The sequence below is a fragment of the Belonocnema kinseyi genome, chromosome 8 (genome assembly GCF_010883055.1).
Source record: "Belonocnema kinseyi isolate 2016_QV_RU_SX_M_011 chromosome 8, B_treatae_v1, whole genome shotgun sequence".
Taxonomy (NCBI): Eukaryota; Metazoa; Arthropoda; class Insecta; order Hymenoptera; family Cynipidae; genus Belonocnema; species Belonocnema kinseyi.
The window spans coordinates 1,160,935-1,174,933 of record NC_046664.1 but is presented as its reverse complement, the minus strand read 5'-3'; positions in this window follow the sequence as shown (position 1 = coordinate 1,174,933).

The window sequence follows — 13,999 nt, the reverse complement described above, 5'->3', positions numbered from 1 at the left end:
AATTTTAATATTAGTTCCAATATCAGAAAAAATGAATCAAGAATATATTTCCTAATTTAAGCAAGCAGAGCAACATAAAAATATCTATTATAAAGTCATCTGTGCTTCGGGTACAGAATGAATAGAAAACAAAATCAACAGAATGTATTCAGCTCATATAAACAAAAACGATTTTCTTTCTTGTGAGAAAGAAGTTTCTAGGCAGCCATGTAGCGGTCAAATTCTGAAGCTCGACATTCTTTCCTTAGACCACGTCAGTAACATAGATATTATATGAATACAGGTTCAATTCGCAGCAGTACAAAAGATGTAGTTTGTATCACAGAACAAGTAAATTATCCGTGTTTTTAGAATAATGTAATTCATAAATTTGTATTAACAATTGAGTAGTTGGATGCAAGAACAGCTTGCTTGTATTTTTAGAAGTCACTTGTGTTTCTTTTGTTTTGCACATAATTTCGTGGAGAACAAATGAAGAGCAAGTGACTTCTGAAAATACAAGTAAGCCGTTCTTGCACCCCATCGCCCAATTAATCAATATTTTCGATTAAGTGAATAGTTTTTTCCGATGATTTCATGCAATTTTGGATCAATATGAGTAATACAAAGAAATGGCATACTTGAAAACTGTTCCGCGGTATGCTGCCGCATAACACCCGAGTGCGAGCGCGAGGACTCCCTCTACAACCGGCTCTGTAACTCAATGAATTTCAATTTGTCCATTTTCTTATTAGACATTTTTCATAGTAAAAGGTCAAGCTTTCTTCTGAGACTATTTAAAGAAAATCGTAGATGCTTAAATTGCGAAAAAAGTAAAATAAACAATTGAATTATTGAAAAAATAGTTTAAACATTTTTTTTGTTATAAATAATAAAGTAGGATGAAAGCGTGTAAAAAGCACTTTCCAAAACCCTCATAAAAATTTTAAATCGCGTAATTAGAAAGGAAGTTACAGGCGTTTGAAACTACCCCTGCAGGCATTAGGGTTGAAAATTCAACCCCCCCTCACTTGGGGAGGGTTGGTAATCCTGGTCTATAATTTTGTGGATTAACTACTGTTGGGTAGGCGAACATATTCCCAGAATTTAGAGACAATCGAAAAACATGACTTTTTGAGTTGGGGCAGTTGAGGAATAATGCCCCATAGGTTGATTCTTTTATCTTGAATCATAAAAATATCTGAATAAATAAGAATCTAACGAAAAAAATTTCCTGGATAAAAACTTTTTATTTTCGAGGGGGAAAAGGAACTCCTTAGAAATGTATTCCACACCTCATCCCACCCCCTAGTGCGGTAGGCGTTCAATTCCCATGACTGTCGATTATAGCTTGGCAGCGTCGGGGCATAATTTCCACCAAACTTTTTGCAAAAGTGCAGGGTAAGGATTTTTAAATGTCACACAGGTGTCGAGACAGCTCTTTGATGTTGAATACACGCTTTCCCCCATGCTCCGGCTTCATTGTAGACCACACATTTTCCATAGGATTTGCATCTGGGGATTGTGAGGGCCGGTTTAAAACAGTGATCTTATTTTTCTCTTGCCGCTGGCTGCACAGGCAGCTGTGGTGTTTTAGATCATGGTCTTCCTGAAGTATTCATTTTCTATTTCCTTACCTAAACCATTTCTCTGTAGACTTTATCAAAGCCGTCAGATAGACTTTAAGCCTCTTTCGCTGATCAGGTTGCCAGTGAACACGTGCATTACGCCAAAACCCTGTTTGCAGAAGCATCCCCACACATGGACCTTGATCGAATGCCTAACGCTGCGTTGGACGATTCTTAGACCGTGCACAGACCAAGCACAGGATGCGATATTAGCCGCAGCCGTTCATGACCCCCATCTTAGTACTTGACAACTACGCGAACTGCACGGCCATGATTTTCAGAACCGAGTGATATTTTGCCAATGGGTGCTTCAGAAGACACAAGGGAACCCGCATTTCTTTTTTCGAGTATTTTTCTCAGAAAAGCCGTCTTTCACAAAACTACGTTACAGTGAATCAATATATCAGGCCTCATTGGAGTAAGGAAAACCCACATTGGTTGCGTGAAGTTGAGTATCAGCTTCCTCGGTCCGTGAACGTTTAGTGTGGAATAATTGGAAAACCACTTATTGGTCTTTTACTAATGGAACTTTAAACGGTATTAAATATAGTAACTTTTGGAAAAAAAAATTTCCAACATTGCTTGAAGACCTAAACTTGGAAGCTGTAACGTGAAGTTACAGTAGGGCCCTTACTCCTTCCGGCACTGATCTAATTCGGAAGAGGTGATGTCCAAAATTTGGCGATCAGGGTCGGAAAATCCCGAAAACGAGGTTAGCAGGTCATCGACCACAGATCGCCAGTTCTTGCTTCACCGCGACTCAGAGAGAGTAATTACAGAAAATCGCCGTTTTGTATACAAAACCTCCACCGCGCAAAAGTGCCTGTGCTTGTGCCTACTGGTGTGAACTACTATTCGACGCTGCGCCGGCTTTTCCTGGTGATTCTACCGTCAATACACAGTACCTGTTTAAGTGATTAAATGAATCTCCACTAAGTTAACGAAATTGATTGTTTTGACTGACTACACCTTCTCTCAGCGTCCTGACTTCCCCCATTCTCCTGACATGTAACCAATTTATGGGCCGTCGGCTACAAAGTGCGACAGAACAAGTGGTTTCAACATGACGGGTCCAGCGCATTATTCGGCAATAGCGCGTGAATTACTGAATTGCGGATTTAACAGTCACTAGAGCAGCAATGGAGGTCCAGTAAATTGGATACTTGATCGCCAGACTTCATGTCGACAGATTTATTTTTGTGGGGTAATATAAAGAATATAGTTTATCAAGAAGGGTCAAAACTCTGGAGAATATGAAACAGCGAATCAGGACTGCTTGCAACCAAATATTACCAGACACGCTCCGCAGTTCTGTGCACCTAATGTAAAATGCTCATCGGAAACAGGCACCCCGACAGTGTGAAGCAAGGGGACTTACCGAAAATAAGTAACCTGGTGATCAGAGGAAAGAGGACTTACCGAAAAAGCGACCCCAAAGGAAACAGACAACTGCTACGACCACGTCGTTGTTACCACAGAAAAAACGAAAGATAAAGTTTACATCGATTTCGGGTGAAAGATTCACCTTAACAAAACTTCACCTTGTTAGATAAACTTTACATGAATCGAAGATAATTTCCGATTTTTAACCTGGCCTGTATAATCTTTCGTCTTAAAAGCGCTCCATTTTTATTCAAGATGTAGTAAAAATTACGACGCCAGCGCTATCTATCATCGTTTAACTTCATTAAATTGGAAAGAAATGGGGATTCCCACCTGTCAGTTGCTTTTTGTGCTATTTGCTAAATGGTAATAAGTAAGTTCTAATTCGTCTACACTAGTGTAATTTATTTCAGAGGAGATATATCAGTAAGAAGAAATTTTTTTGTGTTTTCTGTTGTTTATTATACATGTTTTACCAAAATTTGCTCACTTAAGCGTAACGCAATCGACTAGTTCAGAATAATTTTCCTAACCTCAATAAGACTTCCGTCGAAAAATGTTTAATTATTGACCGTTGCAGGTCTTACCTGCAACAAATTTTATGTTTTGTTTTTTCTGTATTGTTTTAAATCTGGTGCCCTGATTTAGAGCTCAAATTCCCTCACACTTTGCCGTTTTCCCATTGCTGCTAAGGAGCCCGTAGCAGACGACAACTTTTATTCCATCGTAGGATAAACTTTCGCTAAATAGCATGTAAACTTTAACAGCGGAAAATTTTACATGCAACAAAATTTAACTTTAGTTTTTTCTGTGACTGGGTAGCACCAAAAATAGTTAATTCATTGACTTTTTACAAAGTTGGAGACAAGATTACAAAATTGGGTTTGTAAAATAAAATTGAGCTTTCTAATTTCTCTCATTTTTGTTATGAAGAGTCTGTAATAAAAAATATAAGTTTCCATTTGAAATTTTTAAGTTAACCTCCCTCCTGCCCCCATGGGTTAGGGTGCTGTGTAAATTCTTACGGAGTCTCTTTACCTCTCAAAAATAAAAAGTTTTTATTGAGGACATTTTTTTTGTTCGATCAGTATTTCTTGAGATATTTCGATATCTCAGGATAAAAGAATCACTCTGTATACACTGAAAAACTGGAGGTAGAAATGTTCTAGGTTCACAACATAAAGACAATAATCGGTCAAGAATATTACAACATTATAACCAAATTTTCATAACTTTATAAAAAAAATTTCTATAATGTGGCAGTTTCTGCTATCGCAACAGCTTAGTACAAATAATTCACAAGCTTGAAGATCAACGAGGACGTTCTTTTATAAGGTTTCACGGCAATATATACAAATTTTTTTAACTCCTTACGACACTTAAAGCTTATATAACTGATAACATACCATGCAATTCATTTTAGATTCTCAGAATCCTACATATATATTGTCAATCTTTCCTATTATTTTTCCTTCAAAGATAAAAAATCTAGATAGAAAAAATTAAGATAGTTGGTACTTGACGCTTCACTTTAGCGTGTCTCGTTAAATTTAGAAATTATCACTTTTCATAACAAAATTAAAAAGAAATCCTGATATCAATGGAGAAACATATACTCGCGTGGTTAAATTAAAACCTTTAAATTATTTGATTAATCCTTTAAAATATTAAACATGTTTAATGCTAGAGCTTTTTACAGGACATATTCGTATGTAAAAAGTAAAGTTCCGATGAAGACTTTCAATTTCTTTTTGAAAAAATGTAGTTTGTGTTACTTTTTTTCCTTCGGAAATGAACATTTTTAAACAAAAATAATTATATTATCAGAACTCACATACTTTTTTAAACTTTATGTTACGTTAGCGTTTTGAAATAATAAATTTTTGTTATAGTTTAAAAAATTTTTTTAGGTATGCCTGCAGACACTTTGAATTTTAAGTCCGTTCAGAATATTTTTATCAAAAAAATCAAATCTAGGCATAATATTTTTTTCAATTTTAATTTTTTGTTATAAAAAGCACTTTATGTAGCTAAGCCATTGTAAACTTTTTATTGAAATGGTTAAATATTGAAGGTTACGGGTCGACTTAATTGCTGCAAAATAGAGTTTGGGATATAAAAAGTGGAAAGACTCTATAAATATTTAAATAATCACAATTTCCTGACAATCAGCAATGAATATTAATTAAATTATATAGTAAGCTGTAGATAAGCGCTAAAACCGTACACAAGTCGAAAAAGTGCATCTTCACTTTGGCACATACATTCATGATTTCAATCCATGTCAGATTTTAAATAAATGTGCTGAAATTTATGGATATTTATGGTAATTTGAAAGGAAAATCTGGTAACTTACCATAAATTAACCAAAATTGTTTTTTAATCATTTTCATGAATTTCCGAAAATTTACGAAATTTTTCGGTAATTCATGGTAATTTGAGATGTGAATAGTGTAACTTACGATAAATAACAACGATCCCTCTAAAGTGATACGCCATTTTTATAATTGCATCGAAAAAGTCTAAAATCATGCATGTTTCATAAAAAATACCATTTCGAATATCACGCAGTCCGCAGTGATTTCTTTGTATTAAATAAATATTTTATAAAACGCGCGCTTCCTGTACGGTCTTTTTTTTTATTCATGTAAATTTTCAATAATTCAAGATTTTTTCTCAGTGTCAATGTACATAACTAACTCTAAAAATTCCAACGGAAATTTAATGAAGCGCATTTATTTCTCTACTTCTTACATGTAGATAGCAAATACTGTAAATGATAAGGAATTAGCTCTGCCATATATAAACGAGTCAAGCGGATTCAAAACTTCGGACTAATTACAGATCTCTAATAATCATTTTTATGTATGCCGCAAAATGAAGCAATTTATTTCTACACTACTGCTCTTTACTTTTATATTTCTTACATCTGTTCGTAAGTAGAATACAATATAATACCAAAGAAATCATACATTCAAACATCTAACATCGAGATTCGATCTACATTCAAAACGTATTTGTTTTTTGTTTCAAACATTTTTAAAATATGTTATCATGGTATACGTGTCCATATTTATTTTTGCTCACGTAATTATGCATTTACCGAAAAAAATGTCTTTATAATTGCTATGAAATCATTTGTCGTACTGGATACGTTAACTAGACCATAAAATTCGCGTGCCTAATAGATTATTATCTGAAATTTATTAAATATATATACTAGTATACATTTGTTTTAATTCCTTTTATGATTCCTATTTTAATTGCCACGCGGATGTTTAAGTAGATGGCCACGTCGACATTTTCGTATGGGATGTTACCATATGTTACACTAGAATCGAATGTATTAAACAAATTAAGGTACATATTCTTCATTTTTTTCAGAGATTTCTTCTTATATATAAATAAATATGGTTAATTTTATGACTGTTTCTCATATTTATTGATAATCTCGCAAACATTATTTGTTGCAAATCTGATTCGCTCTTTATTACTTTTAGTTATTTTAAATCTTCACTCATTACCCTGGCGGGCCGAAGGGACCGAATGGAGCCTCTACAAAGTACCCGTAAAGACCCCATGGGGTCCCCATTCGGTTCCTTTTTTAAAAACTCGAAAAAAGAGCAAAATCAACTTTCAAATTGTTGAAATTCGGATTCTACGTTTTAAATTTAAAAATATAAGACGTATAACGCCTGCTGACTGCTACACAGAAAAATCTAGGGGTTCACTCATGTTGCGGCTCACATGAAAGTTGGTGTCATTTGGAACTTGAGCTCCAATAGATACCTGTAGAGACCCAAATGGGTTCGTTTAGAGCACACTTGAAAAGAACAGCATCAAGGCCCATTCACAAGCTCCCGCTTGCAAAGTCGAATTGGTAAGTTAGCAATTTACAGAATATGTCAGTTAAACAAACACAAACGATATTAATATTTGTTCATTTTTCTTCTTACTTGTTAAGGTTTACTTATTTTAGAATTTTTAATACAAAATTGGCTTAAATCTACACCATCTTCGAATTACCATAATTTAAAATGATTGGTCAATTAATAATTGGAAATGTAATGCAATTTTATTGATTGTCAGTGAAAATGTATTACTTACCTTACCCATTTTAACCTACTCTTAAAAGTTATTAAAAATCTTAAAAATTATTTACATAATTTTATTGAAATAGTCTTTGATGTACAATTAATAAACTTTTGTAATTAATTATTATTAAGTAAATCTTTTAGAAGCATAGCCTTCACCAAGCACTATTAAGATCAGCTCAGCGAATTAGCCGTTATTAATATTTTCAAATATTACAATGACCTTTTGTTGTTTTAAATTTAATGAAAGTAGAGAGACTTATTGATAATGACTTATTTATAAATGTGAGCATAAACAATTCATTTATCGACCAATCACTTACGACGAGAATTTTCTTGCACATGAAGCAGTGCTCCCAATTTTTGGAACTTTTTGAACTGTGCTTGCTTCGCGCCAACAACACGATTTGTTAATTTAAAGCGCGCGCATTTTAAATTATATAAATATTTAAATGTTATATTTATAATAAAGAATGATTGGGAAATGCTTCAAAAGTGATTTATTAATCCTAAAATAGAATTTTTGAGTGACAGGTGAAAAAAAATTGTGATTTCATTACAAAAAAACGTTTTTTATTTTGAATTTGAAAAAAAAACACAATTTTCAATTAATTTTTCGTAACTTTATTGATTTTATTTTAGTTCAAATTGTTGTGAATAAAAACAATAAAAATTAGAAACTCGACAGAGAGAAGATTAATCATTCTGATAAAAAATATTTCTTTCTCTGAACTCGGAATTCAAAACGTCTTTTTAATTAAAATCGAATTAAATTTTTATCTGTCACTTCAAACTTTTATTTTAAGATTAAGAAATTACTGTTAATGCATTTTATAATCATTATTTATTATAAATATCACATTTGAATAGCGACATTATTCAAAATTAGCGCGCCAGCAGTAACCAATTGTTTTGCCGGCGCGACGCACGCGCAGTGCAAAAAGTTGCCAAGATTGTGAGCACTGACATAAATAAGCCTTTATATTTACAATTTTGCTACGTAACCTGCTAGTGATATTTATCAAGTCATTATATCTATTTTAATCACGTTATTATTTTTTTATTTAATCATCTTCATTAATTTATTTCCACCAGAGTTCGATTACATGTGTGATTTAGGGTAAATATTGTGTTATTAATTAATCATAATATTGAAGTGGGCAAAGCAAAAATAGGTTCTTTAGAAATAGGCTCAATAGCATTTGAGATCGTTTCGAAACCCAAATGTGGTATTATTTAGAGCTCATTTATCGTTTTGGGTTCCTTTTCAGGAAGTAGAGTTCATTTTTTTGCAGCTCCTTTGGAACCAAAAGCGGGTTCCAAGGGAAACTTCAGTTTTTTCTCTGTGCTTGCAGGCGATGCGTTTGAAGTGTAGAAGTCAACCGGCGTTATACGTCTTGTATTTTTTTTAAACTTTATAGCGTTGCAAAAAAACTATTGCGATTATTCTGTGACCTTCTGTAGGGAATTTTAACGTAGACTCCGAATTTCAACAATTTAAAAGTTGATTTGGCTTTTTTTCGAGTTTTTTAAAAAGGAACCTAATGGGGTCTTTACGGGTACTTTGTAGAGGCTCCATTCGGTTCCTTCGGTCCGCCAAGGTAATTTTCGTTTTAATTAGAATTTACTTAAAAGCCTTTTAATTAGAAATATCATATAGAAAACCTTCTGACAATTAGAAAACATTTTTGCTTCGTAATAGAACTCTTGCGCGATTAATTTGAAACTTTCAAAATTATCTAATAAGTTTTTAAGAATATTATACATGTTGCATCTAAAATCATAAGGTTTTGCAGAAGACTTGAAATTTTCTATAAATTTAAGGTTGTGTTAGTTTTTTTTACCGAAAATGAGCAATTTTCATTAAAATCATTAATCATTAATTAATTATTATTATTATTATTAATTAATTAATTAATCATTAATCGAAATCATTAATATGCTTCCCCATTATCAATAATTTAATAAATTTGCGCTTTTCGGCTTTATAAGTCTTTTTCACCAGTATTAAAAAAAACTTGTGAAATTTAAACAAGAATTAGAATCTTGCAACAATTTTTCATTGTGGCAGACTTCCCCTGGCACCTTGGCAATGCTTAAACGTCGTTGAGGCAAAATCTGAACAAATGATGTTCGCAAGAAAATCACTTTTTTATTCAGTCACAAGTATCAATAGTCGTTTTTTTAGAATATCTAGCGAGCCCCGTAGCTTTAAAAATATCCATTGGTTACCGAGATAGAACATCGATTTTCGGGAACATCTCCTAAAGGATGTATCTTATAACTTAAGTACTTCACATATGCTTCAAACAAAATTTAATTACCTTCAAAATGAGCCCTATAAATAAAAAAAACATTTACGTTTTACCGATCTAGAGCGCATATTAGTAAAGCTAGTCAGTGGAAAATGGGGGCTCAGGAGTGTATTTTATTCATGGTATGATTATCGGTGTTGGTAGAGGACTGAATTAACTTGAAAGTGAGTCCTCGAACATTCGAAAATGTGCAATAGCCACCTATATAGAACGTCTGAACCTGGACCCTTTTTGCTCATTTTTCACGAAAGTCGTTGAAAACCATTTTTTCAAAAATTATGACAATATGATCCGCTTCGTGTTAATATTTCTTGTATTGTGTGTTCATGGAAAAGAACTAAGCTTATTTGGAGTCCAGAAATAGCGTCTTTTTGAGACGCAAGGTTTCTAAGCCAAAAAGGTAAATATTCATTCTGAGATTGAAAGATGCAGTCGTTAAATTTCCTTCGTTTCATATTTGAAACTTGAAATGCATCCTTTTTTTATTTATGGCATTATTTGAAGTCATCGGCTTATATTTCATTCGTCATTTAAGAGAATATTATGTTCAATATTTTGGTTCGAATTTTTTTAGCACCTTAAGACATGAGACATTTTTTAAAAACTGATTTTCAATGATTTTCGTGAAAAATAATCGAAAAGGGTTCACGTCGAGGAGCTCTATCAGGTCGGTAACCGATGAGTATTTTTATAGCTACGGGGCTCTTTCGAAATGTGATTTAATTCCCTGCAAATTATATTATAATATCAAATTTTGTGATAAAATATATCTCTGAGGAGATATTTTCAAAAAACCGATTATTGGTACTTTTGACTAGACAAAAAAATCATTTTCTCGCAAACAGGATCTATTAAGGTTTTGTCTCAACGATTTTTGAGCATTTCTAGGTACCAGAAAAAGCATGCCACATTGACGTTTCTTAGGGTTTTCAAGCAGACTTTTTTTTCGTCCCGAACACTGTGTGTTATTTTTCAAATTGGAACTTTCGACAACCAGTTTATCGAGAATAAAAATTCCATGAAATTCGCGGGATTCATGTAATTCACGGAATTCATTAAATTCTCGGAATTCATGGCGTACACGGAATTCATGAAACTCACTGAGTTAATGGAATTCTTGGGATTCCTTGAATTCACCAGATTCATGTAAGTCACTGAATTCACGGACTTTAAGAAATTTACGGAATTCAAGTTATTCACGGAATTCGTGGAACTTAATAAAATCACAGAATTCACGGAATGCATTAAATTCATTACGTCTATTCCTTCAATTCCATGAATTCCGCGAATTGAGTGAATTCCAATAATTCCCTGAATATCACAAATTCTATCAATTTCGTGGATTCCTTTAATTCCATTTATTCCGCGAATTTCGTAAATTTCATGAATTTTGGGAATTCTATGAACTCCATAAATGCTGTGAATTCCATTAATTTCGCAACTTTCTTCAATTCCATTAATTTCTTTAATCTTATGAATTCCGTGGATTCCATGAATTCTGCGAATTTCCTACATTTCATGAATTTCTTCATTTCCGTAAAATCCTTAAATGTGCAAAAATTCTGTTTGAATTCCGTTTATTCCGTAATTCCACAAATTCAATAAATTCCGTGAATTCTACAAATTCCATGAATCCCGTGAATATCATGAATTCCATAAATTTCTGGAATTCCACGAAATTCGTGATTCCTATGAATTCCGTAAATTTTCCGAATTCCGTGAATTCCATAATTGCTGGGAATTTCATACATTTCGTGAATTTCTTTATTCCCATGAATTCGATGAACTCTGTCAATACCGTAATTTACTTGTATGTCATGAATTCCGTGAATTCCATGAACTTCATGAATTTCGAGAATTCCTGGAATTTTTTTAATTTGATGAATTCCTAAAATACGAAGAACTCCTTGAATTCGCTGAATTTTTTGAATTCGCTGAATTCCTTGAATTCGCATGGCTTTTCTTCAAACTATTGTGATATAATAATTGTTAAACAAAAATCATTAGCTGGAACTTCCTTTCTAATATCTGAACATTTTCAGGTTATCTGGATATTTGTCAAAGGAAGTCGGTTATTTTAACAAAAAGCATTAGGTTTTGAAAAAGATTTACAATTCTGAACAAGTTTCTGTTATATTATTTTAATGTTATGTTAGCGTTTTTCAATGTCGCACAAAATAAAAAAGGGGAAACGAAAATGTAGAGGCAACCAAGCACATCCCCTTCCCTTTTGTGTATTCACAAGTTTTTCTGATAAAATTATAATATTTACTTCCCAGCTTTCAGTGTTCATATATTTTATGTAAAATTAACTTTATGAGAATTGCCATAAATGACAGGATACGAGTAATTCACTTAAACCATTTCATTCATTACTTTTTTAGTCTCTTTATATCCGTTTTTATTATTCCAAGTTTAAAAACCTCTTTTCATTTTCTGTATACAGAAATATCATCAGGCTTGCCACCAATACTTCCAAAAATCTTAGCAAGAAGAACAGATAGTCAACAAGAACGAAATGCAGGGAATACGTATGGCACACGTAGACGCGACCACCCTTACAGTCGGTTATTATCAGATCCATCTAGTTTTCCGTCAAAAAATCCAGATTTAAACAATGAAGAACGGCACTTTAATCGCGAAGGTAGGTCATCTCGAACGAGACAAATCTCGAAAATGCACATTTCCCGATATTGACCGAATTCCCAGATTACGAACCTAAGTTTCTTGACAAATCAAAACAAATCTCAAAATGTAGAATAGTATTCAAGCACTAATATGACGAGGGTTATTCTTCAGGTTCTAGAAAATTAATAACACGTGCACTTATGACAATGGACAACTTTAAATGCGTTTTTCTCTAAAACGGGTTTTCCGTAGTTTAAACTTCAACATTGACCCAGCAAATCGTTTCTCTTCCAACGAGGAGAAAAATAGATATTAGCACAGATTATCTAGATATTACTAGTTAATATCTTAGCGATTCAACTATGGGACAGAAATTTGATATCTTAATCCTCAAGCATTTGCCTTTTTTGTATAATTATGCAATTTCCGTGTAAAACGGATAACACACTGTTCAAAGCCAATATGAAAGATCCCTGTAGCCAAGTTCTAATTTTCCTGATAAAATGATGATAAATACAAAAGCAATTAATTTTTTCATAGAGTGCCTATTTTTTGAGATATTTGAAAGATCAAACTTAAAAAAAAATCACCTGAAGAACATGAAGAAGATGAAGACGCATTCACAAACCAAGCGCTTGCAAAGTTGGGCAGGTAAGTTAGGAATCGATTAACAGTTGTCGGTCGATGCCTTTAGACGAAAACTTTCTTGCATATGAATATGCCTTTATGTTGACAACTTTGCTACATAACCTGCAAATTATATTTATGAAGTCATTATATCAATTTTAAATACGGTATTATTTTGTAATTTAATTATCTTCATTAAATAATGTCCAAAAGAGTTCGAATACATCTGTTCTTTAAGGTCAATATTGTGTTATTAATTAGACATAATATCCAAGTGGGAAGAGCGAAAAATAGGTTCTTTAGAAATAGGTTCAATTGCAATTGAGATCGTTTAGAACTTCCAAGTTTATTTTTGTTGCAGCTCCCTGAGAATCAAAAATAGGTTCCAATGGAAACCACAGTTTTTTCTGTGCTTGAGAGAATCGAACTTTGTTCAAAATCGGAAAATAGGCTAATTTTTACGACATGCTTTCTTGACCCCGTTTTATCCGTTCATTAAGTTTTGGATCATAATTTCAAAAATTATAGGTTATATTGTCTTAATTATTGATCGATTTATTTTTATGAGCTATTTATAAATATTCTAATGATGTATCGTTTGTATTTGAGGTACCATAATTTGTTTCGTGGTTGTCATCATCAATATTTACGCTGCCACGCCGTCTCTATGATATTCCGTGAATTTTCTTATATCTCCTTTTATAATTACGGGATAAAGTTTCAACGACGTATTGTTATTATTTAAATTTGCAATTACAGTGAACTTCCATTTATGGCGGCATTTATAACAAAAAACACAAAAAATGTAAGACAAAACATTTTTGCTGCTGGATTTCATATCGAAGAATTTGTTTAATGTAACCAAATTAGTGCAAAAAATGTTGAACTTTCGAAAAATGGAAAACAACAACTTTAAAATTCAAGATGGATGTCTGAAAATAGCGAAATTAAAAAATCTGGCCCCGAAATTGCAAAATTAATTTGTTTAGAATAATTGTTTAAAAAATTATTTCTAATAATTGGATTGTTCACAAGATGCGTACACAGTAATACAATAATCTGAATTTCAGTAGAGAAAGGCGGTTGACTTTCAGATGTAACCAAAAGGATCATTCGCCAGTTGAAAGTCAACTGCTTTATGTACGTAAAATATATTTATAGGTTAATTTGAGACAGAAAGATTGTTGCCGTCCTGTCAACGCCTGCGTGTGAAATGAAACTTGTATGTTGATTTAAGTCAGCTGATTGTTGAAATACCAGGTACAGAACGTAAATCTTCAATCCTTTTTTATTTATTTTTTTTCACATGTGAACGATTATTCTATTCATAATCAAAATCCGTTAT